The sequence below is a fragment of the Procambarus clarkii genome, chromosome 92, assembly GCF_040958095.1.
Source record: "Procambarus clarkii isolate CNS0578487 chromosome 92, FALCON_Pclarkii_2.0, whole genome shotgun sequence".
In the NCBI taxonomy this organism is placed as follows: Eukaryota; Metazoa; Arthropoda; class Malacostraca; order Decapoda; family Cambaridae; genus Procambarus; species Procambarus clarkii.
The window spans coordinates 16,026,901-16,041,892 of record NC_091241.1 but is presented as its reverse complement, the minus strand read 5'-3'; the positions used below and the strand labels follow the sequence as shown (position 1 = coordinate 16,041,892).

Genomic DNA, 14,992 nt, shown 5'->3' with positions numbered 1-14,992 from the left:
GACTCAACATACACTGCATGACTTGTCATGCAGTGTATGGTGGCCACTATGCTGTTTGGGCACCATATCAGCTTAGTTGTACAATTATGGTGAATAAAGAATGTAGATACTTATATATAATGTGTGCATATAGTGTAATAACACCACAAATAGTATGGTTGGAGGAGGAATGTTTGTGTGTTTGGCCTTTAATGAGTGAGGGAGGGGATGGATTGTTAGCTGACTGTATGTTGACTTATGTTATTGCCTGAACTCACCATACCAGCTTAGATGAACAGCTATGGTGAACAAAACATGTAGATATTTATCTATAACATCTGTATATAGTGAATAAAAGCAAAAACAGTGTGGTGGGAGAAGAATGTTGGCGAGTGAAGAGGTGAGAAAGGGAGTGGCAGTCAGTGGCTGGCTGGTGTGTGGCGGCCACTCATCGTTGTTTTTTGACTCACAGTACCAACTTATTGGTTTGTTATGGTGACCAAAACATGCAGATACTTATATATAACATGTGTGTATATAGTGTAATAGCAGCAAAACTATTTGTTTATTGTTTTATGAACATAATAATTGAATCACTAATATGCACACTATAATCTTGAGTATAGCGATAGTTCACACATTTTATTATATAAATATATCACACTACACACTATTGATTAATATTACTGCAAAAACTAAGAAAATATCAATCAGAGACCTTGAAATAATTAGGTAATAATATCTTTGTGGCATCTCCTGCCCGACAGCTCGGGTAGAGCAGACCACCTCTGACGCTTGATCTGTCAATGCCTCTTTTCTGGGGGGGGGGGAGCCCCGTTGGCTTCCCGGAGCTATCCAGGCTGAATGGATGTGTATAACTTTCTGGCATCAGTCAATGTGCATTCAGTTCTTACCTACCGGGGACCATGAGCCAGAACCTGGCCCCCTCAGAAAGACGCAAGGAGCAATGGCCTATAGAAACCCCCGTGTGGTTGGAAGCATTCTATGACTGCCATCGACCAGGTCTGACAAACAGAAAGGTAGGTGTCCCAAAACAAACCCATATCCTAGTGAAACTATTGCTACTGAAAGCCAAACGAGTGAATAGAACTCCCCAGACGAAAATTAGCAAACAAGCATGACGTCATCACGTCACCGCGCCACCGTCTGCGCAACCCCTTCCTTCCCCGGAAGGGAGAAGGAGAAGCCCCAGGCCCTCCTCGCTTGCAATCCAACCATCAGTTCTTGGCTGATGCGATTCTGGAGAAGTCGTGTGCATCTGGCTCCTGTTTAGTCTCAGTTCTGTGCCTTGTGGTGTTGGGCTCTCTCTACAGGTGGTGTGTGAGCCAGGAGAAATATTCCACGGTACTCGGGCTGCATGCGCCTAGGGTTCCCTTCCCTAGGTGCCTGGTAAGTACTGCCCTTGGGGTTTGGGGCCTCCTTCCACAAGTCACCTTGGGATCTACCTCCGCTGTGTCCTTTACTGCTTGGTACTTGGCCGTCCTTGGAGTCAGCTGGGGTTTTGTTGTCCTTGTTTGTCTCTGGGTAGGAGGTAGTTTTCGTCACTGATAAGGGCGCAGGGTACTGCACAGTACCCTGCGCACAGTTATCATCTATTATAGTGGCCGGCTCTGTTCCACCTAGGTACAATGTCCTCTTGCGGGATTTTTCTTTTGTCTTTGTTTTATCCTGCCTGGTGGGGGGGGGGGGGGTTTCTGCCTTGTCCTCCCCCTCTCTGTTGTTGGGGTCGGTGTTTGTTTTCTTCTGTGTGTTGGTGGTATCCCCTTCTAGGCTCCCGTGAGTGGACACGTCCTGGGGGTTCAGCTTTATCTCCTCATTAGATTTTACTCTTTTCTTTTGCTTGTTTGATCGTTTGGAATAATATACAGTGGAACCTCGAGTGACAGGCGCCTCCATCTATGAGCATTTTGAGTAACGAGCGAGCCACTCGCAGAAAATTTGTCTCGGTTAACAAGCTGTGGGTGAGAGGGAGAGTGGTCATACACCTGTGGGTGAGAGGGAGAGTGTTCATACACCTGTGGGTGAGAGGGAGAGTGGTCATACACCTGTGGGTGAGAGGGAGAGTGATCATACACCTGTGGGTGAGAGGGAGAGTGTTCATACACCTGTGGGTGAGAGGGAGAGTGTTCATACACCTGTGGGTGAGAGGGAGAGTGGTCATACACCTGTGGGTGAGAGGGAGAGTGGTCATACACCTGTGGGTGAGAGGGAGAGTGGTCATACACCTGTGGGTGAGAGGGAGAGTGGTCATACACCTGTGGGTGAGAGGGAGAGTGGTCATACACCTGTGGGTGAGAGGGAGAGTGGTCATACACCTGTGGGTGAGAGGGAGAGTGTTCATACACCTGTGGGTGAGAAGGAGAGTGGTCATACACCTGTGGGTGAGAGGGAGAGTGTTCATACACCTGTGGGTGAGAAGGAGAGTGGTCATACACCTGTGGGTGAGAGGGAGAGTGGTCATACACCTGTGGGTGAGAGGGAGAGTGATCATACACCTGTGGGTGAGAGGGAGAGTGATCATACACCTGTGGGTGAGAGGGAGAGTGTTCATACACCTGTGGGTGAGAGGGAGAGTGTTCATACACCTGTGGGTGAGAGGGAGAGTGGTCATACACCTGTGGGTGAGAGGGAGAGTGGTCATACACCTGTGGGTGAGAGGGAGAGTGGTCATACACCTGTGGGTGAGAGGGAGAGTGGTCATACACCTGTGGGTGAGAGGGAGAGTGGTCATACACCTGTGGGTGAGAGGGAGAGTGGTCATACACCTGTGGGTGAGAAGGAGAGTGGTCATACACCTGTGGGTGAGAGGGAGAGTGGTCATACACCTGTGGGTGAGAGGGAGAGTGTTCATACACCTGTGGGTGAGAGGGAGAGTGGTCATACACCTGTGGGTGAGAAGGAGAGTGGTCATACACCTGTGGGTGAGAGGGAGATTGTTCATACACCTATGGGTGAGGGGTAGAGTGGTCATACACCTGTGGGTGAGAGGGAGAGTGGTCATACACCTGTGGGTGTGGGGTAGAGTGGTCATACACCTGTGGGTGAGAGGGAGAGTGTTCATACACCTGTGGGTGAGAGGGAGAGTGTTCATACACCTGTGGGTGAGAGGGAGAGTGTTCATACACCTGTGGGTGAGAGGGAGAGTGTTCATACACCTGTGGGTGAGAGGGAGAGTGGTCATACACCTGTGGGTGAGAGGGAAAATCGCTCTCTGCCTCTTTTCAGCAATACGAGGGTGTGGCCCAAGGTAGTGTTCTGAGCACTACTCTTTTTTCTGGTTGCCCTCAATGGTCTTCTTTCCTCTCTTCCTTCTGGCGTCTTCTCCACTCTTTATGTCAACAATCTTGCCCTTTGTTGTCAGGGTGATGATTCGTCTCTCCTTCAACGGTGGCTTCAACTTGCTATTGATGCCGTGTCATCTTGGCCCACCGATCATGGCTTCAAGTTCTCTACGTCCAAGACTTGTGCTATGACTTTTACTCGGAAGCGTGTCATTCTTCGTCTCTCTTTGTCGCTGTATGGTCATCCCTTTGTGTACAGGGGCTCCGCTAAGCTTTTTGGGTTAATCATTGACACTCGGTTGTCTTGGTCGCCCCATATCTCTTACCTCCGAGTTGAATGCTCTAAGGCCCTTAACCTCCTTAAGGTTTTGTCCCATACTTCTTGGGGAGTAGATAGGTGGATTTATACATGTTATGTATACGTATCTACATGTTTTATTCACCATAACTATGCAAGTAAGCCGGTATTATGTCCAAACAGCATAGTGGCCACCATACACTGCATGAGAGATCACACAGCAGCCAGCAGACGACGCTACGATTACAACGCCACCGCCCTCACCAAAATGGCTTTTCCCAACATACTCCTGTTGCTGTTATTACACTATATACACACATTGCATATACTGTGACGGTGTCCCACCCCTATATTTCTTCCCTCCCAGCTTAGAAGAGTCATATCTCCGTAGCCTAAGTATTTTCTGATGTTCAGGGAACATTTTCATGTGTGGGAAAGCATGGAGCGTGATTAAGCTGGCTGTAAAATGGCCAGTTAAGTTTGATAATGCAAGGGGCTTACGTCTTTTGGGGCACAAGACGGTGTCGAGCCGTCCTGTTTCCCGCCAAGACTTGAACCTCCCTACTCGCTAGGGGTGTATAAGGCCAGCCCTTGGCCGACTGGGGGAGCCCAAGGGCGAGCAGTGGCGCCTGGTACTGAGGGGCTAAGACCCGTGGGACGACCCCAACCGCAGGTGGGAAGGGGGTGAACCCTGACAGTGGCGACCTTGCCAGGATTGTACGACGCCAACCACAGGTGGGAAGGGGGTGAACCTTGACAGTGGCGACCTTGCCAGGATTGTACAACCCCAACCACAGGTGGGAAGGGGGTGAACCCTGACAGTGGCAACCTTGCCAGGATTGTACTGTCAGGGTTCACCCCCTTCCCACGGGTCTTAGCCCCTCAGTACCAGGCGCCACTGCTCGCCCTTGGGCTCCCCCAGTCGGCCAAGGGCTGGCCTTATACACCCCTAGCGAGTAGGGAGGTTCAAGTCTTGGCGGGAAACAGGATGGCTCGACACCGTCTTGTGCCCCAAAAGGCGTAAGCCCCTTGCATTATCAAACTTAGCTGGCCATTTTACAGCCAGCTTAATCACGCTCCATGCTTTCCCACACATGAAAATGTTACCTGAACATCAGAGAATACTTAGGCTATGGAGATATGACTCTTCTAAGCTGGGAAGGAAGAAATATAGGGGTGGGACACTGTCACAATACCCATGTACATATGTGTTCATAGTGAACCACTAAGCTAGTATGGTGAGCAAAAGAAGAGTGGCTGCCACACACAGTGATGCTACTTGGATTCCCTCTCTCCCTCACCAAAATTCCTCCTCCCACAATACTACGTACATATGTACATGGGTATATACACACATGGTATATACCCATGTACATATGTGTTTACCATAGTGAACCATTAGGCTAGTATGGTGTGCAAAAGAAGAGTGGCTGCCACATGCAGTGGCGCTACCTCGATCTTCTTCCTCTCTCACCACAATTCCTCCTCCCACAATACTATGCACATATGTACATGGGTATATACACACATCGTATATACCCATGTACATGTGTGTTCACTAGCGAACCACTAAGCTAGTATGGTGAGCAAAACAAAGAGTGGCTGCCACACAGTGACGCTACCTCGATTCCCTCCCCTCCCTCACCAAACCTACTCCTCCCACGATACTACGCACAGCGCTAATTATCACCACAATCCTGCTATTATCACAATCCTGGTGACTAAATCCTGTAAATTAATAATTGACCACAAGTTTATTTTGTAAAGTAACATAAGAAGTCGTTTGAAGATTCCTAGCTGGACGAAATAATGCTGTGGTGCCGTGGCGAGCGCTGTGAACTTCGTGAACAGCATTGGTTCACCGATTTTTTGTTGTTGTTTAAGATTCGCTACTTGGAACAAAATGTTCCAATTAGCACGGGCTGTGGTGAGCCCGTAGTGGACTTACCTGCTGGCACAGGAGCGGGGCTGTCGATTCACTGATATTTGAACATTGTACACAGTCATTATCACACTCAGGCTCTTCTGTTATAATATCATGGCTAAATAATACCAGTTACATATACAATATATTTTGACATTATTAGGCGATGCTTGAGGTTATCTTGATGATTTCGGGGCTTTTAGTGTCCCCGCGGCCCGGTCCTCGACTAGGCCTCCACCCCCAGGAAGCAGCCTGTGACTGCTGACTAACACCCAGGTACCTATTTTTCTGCTAGGTAACAGGGGCATAGGGTGAAAGAAACTCTGCCTATTGTTTCTCGCCAGCGCCTGGGATCGAACCCGGGACCACAAGTCCAGCGTGCTGTCCGCTCGGCCGACCTGCTCCCAAACTGCGGTCACAAGCTGAACAGCAGAGTGGTAACAAGCTGTGGTCACAAGCTGAACAGAAGTGCTGTGAGCTCATTCTGCGTGCCCAAGCCTTGGTTGCTCACTCATTACTGAGGCTCTCACACCCAGGAATGTTGCCCATGATTTTTTTTTTTAAGTGGCAACTGTTTATAAGAGCCCTTAGGAAGCTGAGGTGAACCCCATGTAGCCGCACGAGTTTTGAATCATACACTAAAAATATAAGATCCCGGAGGCGCGTTGCGCATCCCCCGTCGAGCACCTGCAGGCGTGTTGTGCAGTTCAGTGGTTAAAATGTACAGATTAATGATGATTTGTCTGCTAGTGCAAAAGATCCTCATCCTGTTACAAGCATAAATGTCAAATTCAAATTAAGTGTACTCTCATCTTTGTATTAATTTTTAAACAACTATTTGTTCTTTGTTTTACTGACTAGAGAAGGATTAAAAGATGTTTGCATAAATTGATTTTAGTTGTCTTGCTTTTATAAATTAAGCAAAATTATTATTGATTATTTTTGTCACTGTAGTAGGGATTTGCTTAAAAAATAATTAAACTAACAATAGAAGAAGAAGAAGAAAAAGCAATGTTGATTGTAATGAAATGCCTGATTCTTGTATGGCCTCCTCTGTGACTCCCTGAAGATGTCATACCGAGATAGCTATAGGGAGCCGGTCGGCCGAGCGGACAGCACGCTGGACTTGTGGTCCCGGGTTCGATCCCAGGCGCCGGCGAGAAACAATGGGCAGAGTTTCTTTCACCCTATGCCCCTGTTACCTAGCAGTAAAATAGGTACCTGAATGTTAGTCAGCTGTCACGGGTTGCTTCCTGGGGGTGGAGGCCTGGTCGAGAACCTGGCCGCTGGGACACTAAAAAGCCCCAAAATCATCTCAAGATAACCTCAAGATAAGATCCCCCCCCCCCCACTGGCTTACCAGGGACCAGAGCTAGAACCTGGCTTACCCCTTTATTGAGGCACAGGGAGCAGGGGATTGTAAGCATCACCCTCACCAAGAAAACATCCAGAAAGTTAGTGAAAACATACGGACTACTGCAAGGTTCACAGAAAACAAAGCACTGAATCATCCAATCAACTCTGCAAACGATTCATTCAAAAACTAGCTCAAACTCCTTTAGTTACTACTGATTGCCAACAGGTGGCAGCATCACTGGAAGCTCCTGGCTTATGTGCTATCTTTGCCTCAGGTCCTATCGCTGATGTCTGCGAATGCAGACCTTCCCCAAGTCACGAACGAACCTTGGGGATTCCTGGCTTTTCCAAGACAAATGTTGGCCATCCTTTGGACTCTTGTCGTGTGTGTGTCATTTCCTTTATGTATTTTTTCTGGTTTAGGTATTTGCTTTAGGAGCGTGTGTTTCATGTCTCGCTTTTTTGTGTGGTGCACTCTCTTCCTCAAGCAGCATGAGTTAAGGGAAGCCCTTCCATAGTCACTCATTTTGGCATTGCCTCCTGACAGAGTGACTTCTCTGTTGAGTTGAGGAGTATGCCCCTGAGAGCCTGTACAGTGTTATTGTGTAGGTGCCCTGTTCTGGCTACTGCAAGGCTCAGTGGTTGGGACTTTTAAGGTTTATACTGCTGGGGTTTGTGTATCTTTATGAAATACCACTGACACCCTTGGCAGCTGCATTTATCAAGTCTTCATTCAGTTTTGGTTCTTTCAGCAAGTATTTATAATGCCTGGGTATCCTGCTTGGGCCCTGGTAAACCCTGTAGGTCTTCGGATCTACTCATGATGGTTTGACCCACCGAGCCCGCACTCATTACTTGTGAGTTTGAGGGTTGTTAATAAGTTTTGCTGCAAACAGCTGGACAGTTTTACTGTCTCCCTTTGCTGTCTGTTGGGTGGGCATTACCCACTAAACCAGTAGTTACACTCTCACTGCTAGGTGGTAGCACCAGCAGCTCTAAGACTGAGCAGCTCCACCTGATCAGTCATGTACCTGATACAACCATACAGTGATCTCTTTGTGTCACTTTCTTCATTTGGTTCTTGTTCTTCCAAATAAGTGTTTGCTGTTCTTTAGACGGTTTCTAGTAAGTCTTTTCTTCTGTTTATTTAAGTTTTCTGTGGAGAGCCTGTCCAGCTTCCCGGGGCTATACCAGGCTCATATATATCTATTAGACTGTGGCATCAGTCAATTCGAATGGGGTTCTAGCCTACCGGGGACCATGAGCCAGAACTTGGCCCCCTCAGAGAGGCACGAGGAGCAATGGCCTATAGAAACTTCCCCTATGTGGTTGGAAGCATTCTGTGTGTGCCATCTACTGAGTCAGGCACGCAGAAAGGTAGGCATCCCAAAACCAACCCCCAACTGGTGAAACAGTGCTACCTAAAACCAAACTGTTAAACTGATCTCCCCAATCTGAAAACAAGCAAAGAAGCATGACGTCACACTCACCGCCGTCTGCGCAGCTCCTCCCTCCCCGGGAGGGGGAAGGGGGAAGGGGAAGCCCAAGACCCCGCACTAGCTATCCACCCTCAGTTCTGAGGCAAATGTGTTGCGAGGTGGTCATTTGACTCTTGTTCCTGTCTTTGTGTTTTGCTGTTTCCTGGCAGTATGGTTCTGGTGTGTTGTAGTGTGCAAGCCAGAAGTAATTTCAGAAGTACTGGGGCTGCATGCGCCTAGGGCTATCTTCCGTAGGTGTTGACCAGACCACACACAGAAGGTGAAGGGATGACGACGTTTCGGTCCAGGACAGACCGAAACATCATCATCCCTTCACCTTTTAGTGTGTGGTCTGGTCAACATACTTTAGCCACGTTATTGTGACTCATCGCCTGCTTCCGTAGGTGCCCTCTAAGTACCAGTACTGCCCTTGCGGCTTGGGGTTGCCTTACCACAAGTCATTCGGGAACTACCTCTGTTGGGATCTTTTGCTGCTCAGTGATTGCCTGCATTTGGGGTCAGCTGGGGTTTTCTCAGCTGCTATTTAGCTTTCTTTCTTTACCCCTGGGTAGGAGGTAGTACTGTCACTGGTAGGGGTGCAGGGTACTGTGCAGCTTGTCTACTATTATCATAGTGGCCAGTTAACCGTCTAACACTCTATTTGCGAAAGTGAATTTTCTTATGTTTCTTCGGCATCTTTGTTAAGTTAGTATAAATGTATGACCTTGTTCTTGAAGTTCCTGGTCTCAGGAAATCTTCCCTATCAATTTTATCAATTCCTGTTACTATTTTGTATGTAGTGATCATATCACCTCTTTTTCTTCTGTCTTCTAGTTTTGGCAAATTTAATGCCTCTAACCTCTCCTCATAGCTCTTGCCCTTCAGTTCTGGTAGCCACTTAGTAGCATGTCTTTGCACCTTTTCCAGTTTGTTAATGTGCTTCTTAAGATATGGGCACCACACAACTGCTGCATATTCTAGCTTTGGCCTAACAAAAGTTGTGAACAATTCCATGTATTTAAAAGCAATTCTAAAGTTAGAAAGGGTGGCATAGGCTCCTCGCACAATGTTCTTTATGTGTGGTCCTCAGGTGATAGTTTTCTATCTAGAACCACCCCTAGATCTCTCTCTCTCTCTCAGAATTCTTTAAAGATTTCTCACATAATTTATAGGTTGTGTGGGGTCTATGTTCTCCTATTCCACATTCAATAACATGGCATTTATTCACATTAAATTCCATTTGCCAAGTGGTACTCCATATACTTATTTTGTTCAGGTCTTCTTGAAGGGCATGACAATCGTCTAAGTTTTTTATCCTTCCTATTATCTTAGCATCATCAGCAAACATGTTCATATAATTCTGTATACCAACTGGTAGATCATTTATGTAGACAATGAACATCACCAGTGCAAGAACTGAACCCTGTGGTACTCCACTTATGACATTTCTGCAGTCCGATACATTGCCTCTGATTACTGTCCTCATTTTTCTATCAGTCAGAAAATTTTTCATCCATGTTAGAAGCTTACCTGTCACCCCTCCAATATTTTCCAGTTTCCAGAACAACCTCTTATGTGGAACTCTGTCAAAAGCCTTTTTTAGGTCCAGATAGATGCAGTCAACCCAACCATCTCTTTCCTGTAAAATCTCTGTGGCTCTATCATAGAAACTGAGTAAATTCGATACACAGGATCTTCCAGATCGGAAACCATACTGTCTGTCTGATATTATATCATTTCTCTCCAGATGTTCTATCCATTTAGTTTTTATTATTTTTTCCGATATTTTGACTATTACAATTGTCAATGATACAGGTCTATAATTGAGGGGTCTTCACTGCTGGCACTTTTGTAGATTGGAACTATATTAGCCCCTTTTCCACACAACTGCTACGACTCCTGTACACAGAGATATCTGAAAAATCAGTTGAAGTGGAATGCTGAGCTCAGGTACACATTCTCTCAGAACCCATGGTGAAACTCCATCTGGGCCAACTGCTTTGCTCTTACTTAGCTCCAGGAGCATTTGTTTAACTTCGTCTCTTGACACCTCTATGTGCTCTATGTTGTTCTCTGGAATTCTTATTGTGTCTGGTTCTCTGAAGAACTCATTTTGTACAAACACACTTTGGAACTTTTCATTTAATGTTTCACACATTTCATTTTCCGTGTATCTACCCTCCATTTTCAACCTCTGAATATTATCCTTTACCTGCAGCTTGCTTTTAATGAATTTATAGAAAAGGCCTGGATTCAAAGTTTCTCCCTGCATCTCTCCATACTGACGTGTAGTTGTTTCTTGCATCTTTGTATCGCTGGTATGTTTGGGGGTTTGGCCTCTTTCTATAATGATTCCATGCTGGTGTCTTTTGATCTCTGGCCCTCTCGCAATTTCTATTGAACCAACCCTGTTTCCTAGGTCTGCATATCTGTTTTGGTATAAATGTTTGTGTGCCTTCATCGTATATTTTGCAAAATTTGGCATATTTTTTTAAAAATCCTTGCCCAGCACAAGTCTGTCCAATTATACCCGTGAAAAAAATTTCTAAGTTCTCCATAGCGTCCTCTCTTCAAATCGAATTTAACAACTGTTTCAATGTCCCCATTCCCTACTAGATTATATTGCAGAGCGTATTTAAAGTCCAAGAGAACGTGATCACTCTTTCCCAAGGAAGCAAGGTACTGGATGTCAAATACCTCTTCTTGTTTCCTGGTGAATATTAGATCAAGTACTGACGGAACATCTCCTTCCCTCATTCTTGTGGCCTGTTTGACGTGTTGATACATGAATGTCTCCAAGATTAGGTTTACAAATCCGGCTGTCCAAATATCCTCTGTTCTCGCCATGTAGGCCTCCCAGTCTATTGCCTTAAAGTTGAAGTCCCCCAGTATCAACAATCGGGATTTATCTTTGTCAGCTCTTACCAGAATCTCTCTCATGACCATTATGAGGCCCTCTCGTTTGTCATCCAGTTCTTCCTTTGTCCATGTGTTGCTTGCTGGTGGGCTGTAGGCATTTAACCCTTAAGTTGTGCAACACATCATATGATGGGTTGAGTGACTTGCTATAAAATGCGCATCCCATCATATGATGTATTGGAATGCTACGCACGATTTAAACGGTCCGCGGATACAGGGGGTTCACCTCACCTTCATCAGGGCTCTTGTAAGCAGACACCATTTTTTAAAAAATCGTGGTCCACATTCTCGGGTGTGAGGGCCTCAGTATTGAGTGAGCCACCAAACCTGATGCACGCAGCATGAGCTCACAGCACTGCTGTTCAGCTTGTGACCACAGCATCGCCAAAAAATGCCATAATATACATGTTCATGCTATTATTTAGCGATGATATTATTGCAGAAGACCACTGACTGTGATAAAAATGACCAGGATTCTGATAATAACAAGATTGTTGTGATAATTAGTGCTGTAGTGGGAGGAGTAATCTTGGTGGGGAGGGAGGTAGCATTGTCTGCTGACTCTGTGTGACCACCTTTTACTGTCTGGACTTACCATACCAGTTTAGTTGTTCACTATGGTAAACAAAACATACAGATACTTATATAAAACGTCTGTATATAAAAGCAAAAACAGTATGGTGGGAGGAGAATTGTGGCGAGTCAGGTGAGGGGAGGGAGGGAAGGAGTGGTAGCCAGTGGCGGGCTACCACTGGTTGCCACTGCCACTCAGCATACCAACTTAGTGGTGTGTTATGGTGAACACGAATGTAGATACTTATATATAACGTCTGTATAAAGTAAATAAAAGCAAAAACAGTATGGTGGGAGGAGAATGTGGGCGAGTGAGGTGTTGAGGGAGTGAGTGGCAGGCTGGTGTGTGGCGGTCACTCCTCGTTGCTTTTTGACTCATAATAGCAACTTAGTGGTTCGTTATGGTGAACAAAACATGCAGAGACTTGTATATAAACTGTGTATATAGTGTAATAACCGACAAAGTATTTGTTCACTGTTTGATGAACACAATAATTGAATCAACAATTTGCACACCATATTTTCGAGTACAGCGATGATTCACTCATTTTATTATATAAATATATCACACTACACACTATTGAATAATATTACAGCAAAAAAAAAAAACTACGATAAATCAATCAGAGACATTGAAATAATTAGGTAATTATCTCTTTGTGGGCACTCCTGCCTGACAGCTGGCGAGCAAGACCGTCTGGGACGCATGCTGAGTCAGCGCCTGTTTTTTGCCAGACTTCCCCACCCTATAGCGGGCAATATATGCCACTTATGATTTTTTTATTATTTTCCCATGATCAGAGTACACAAATTAACAGGGTTAGAAGATTTTTTTTTTTTTTTTTTATGTACCTGTGGGTGACAAATGCTAATTAGCCCTGAGCAACACGAGGGTTAAAATTATCAGCTTATCATCTTGATTCCAGAGCTGCAATGCCATTATGTCAATATTTCGAGGGTTTTCAAATATTAATTCTCTTACCTTCAGGTGTTTTTTCACCAGCACAGCCACTCCTTCTCCTCTTCCTAGTTCTCCTGGCATGTCTCCAAACTGAGTAGCCCCTTGGGAATACAACCTCATTTAAAATATTTTCTTCAAGTTTCGTCTCTGTTAATGCGACAATATCTGGGACTTTGAGATGAATTATATCCTTCAACTCCAATATTTTTTATCTATATTGGTATATACTATTTTCAGGAATATGTTCCCCTTCCCTTTATTCACTACACCCCCTGTCCTTTAATGATTTTGTTGCTTTGTCTTTATGTACCATTTCACAAGCTTTCCAGTCCCTGAGACTTTGTAGAAAAAAAGAATTTCTTCTTCATTTCTATCCCCATTTAGACATTTTGCTTCAATGAGGTTCATTTTCAGCTTTTCTCTGTCCTCTTTTGAGAGGTCTTGTCTTATTGACCAAAGTTTGCCATCCTTGTTACACTGCAATTTTCTGGTATTCCGAAGCACTTCTGTCATATACTTCACTCCATTAAACGTCACCCTTAAGGGGCGGTTCTTGTCTTTCTCATATTTTCCTATCCTCCTAAAATCACTAATATGCTCCTTTGAATTTAGGCCTTCTCCTAATCCTATTTTTTTCCTATCATTTTCATCTCTTCTGCTGCTTGGTCCACCCTAGATGAAATTTCCTTCTCTAAACATCCAAAAATTATTATGGACTTACTTCTATCTAGTGTTTTGTACTAGTTTACTGTTGGTTACCAGTTCTTTCCTAATTTCTTGCCAAAGTTCTGCTTCTTGTTGGTCACTTCTGGTTTTGACTTCCAAACACACTTCCTTGATTGTCTCTCTCTCTTTTACAACTTGCACATACATCTCACTTATTTATTCTTTATACTTTTTAGTTCTTTATTCACCTCCTCTATGTGAGTTGTCAATGAAGTTTCCAGTTGCAGATCCATGCCTAACTCTATGTTAGCCCTCAGGCTCCCTTGGAGTTGTTCACCATATGAGTCTATTTTCTTGTTGATTTCTTCAAAGTCACCACACTTTCCACACCTCATTTTCTTTCACTAATTCTTTGATTTGCTCCTCCTGATTTGTTACCATGTCCGTTAATGCAGTAATAATCTTACCTTGCTGAAGAATACTCCCTTTCAGAGTGCAAAGCTCACTCCTAAGAGCTCCATTGTCCAATTCTAGTTTAAGCACTTTTTCTTCATACTTCTTTTGCATATCCTCAATTATCTCTAACCTGCCAAGAACATCTCCTTTCCTTATATCTTGTGGTGAGAATCCTTTGAAAAAATCATCTGTTGATGTGTTTACATTCCCAGTGGTGGTGGCGGCGGTGGCCATCTTTGTTTTTGTTCTAGAACAAAAACAAACTTTTCCAACTCGGCTATTTTCACTCACCTTTACTTGTATATTGTATTTTATTAGCTTTTACACTTCCCTGAATCTTTATGTAACCTGGGACACCACTGTAGCCCTCAACCTGTTCCCAATACTTAGGTAATTTGACATTCCAGGAGCTTGCTGCAGTGTGACTCCTGCCTCCTCCAGCCTCTCTCAGTGTGTGTGGGCTCGCATTTTTGGGACATTTGTCGCCTCCTGCTGGAGGTTTTGTCATCCTGCTGCCATTTCTCTGTATGTAGGTACAATAAGATTGTGTATGTGTTTGTTTGTGTTGATGTATGTGTAAGTGTGTCTACCTCTTTTTTTTTGGCTGCCTATTGATGTTTTTCTTCCTCTGGCATGTGTGGTGGCTCGGGCTTCACCTGGGTGCGTTTCCGGGTTCCCTTGGATTCGTTTCAGGAGGTTTCCTCTGGATTTTCCTTGGAAGATGTTCGGGGTGGCCCCTGGTGGCTCTCCTGTGTGCACAGGCCTTGGCCTCTCCTCAGGCCCTTGCCTCTTATATGAGTGCTGTTCCCTGTCCCCATCCAGGGAGTCTTCGGTGGTTCGGAAGTCTTCCTGGCTTGCAGACAGCTCTCTCTGCTTAGGCCTAGGCCCTGGCTTTTCATTTTCCATATTTTGTTGGTTTTGGTTGGGGTTTAGTTTTCTGCTGCCTTGCGGGGAGGCTTCTGCTTGTTGCCTTCCTCTTGCTGCTTTTTGCTGGTCCAGGGAGGGTGTTTTTCGTGCTCCCGGATTAGTTGTGTCAGGGTTCAGGTCTCTGATTGTTGAGGTGGGTCTTTGTGCCAGCTT

At 45.2% G+C, this 14,992-nt stretch overlaps 1 protein-coding gene across 3 annotated transcripts in view; it reads left to right on the top strand.

Moving 5' to 3' along the window:
* Nucleotides 1-14,992, top strand: part of LOC123774997 (bromodomain-containing protein 8) — a 341,469-nt gene that overhangs the window by 173,634 nt on the left and 152,843 nt on the right. The window lies entirely within an intron of this gene.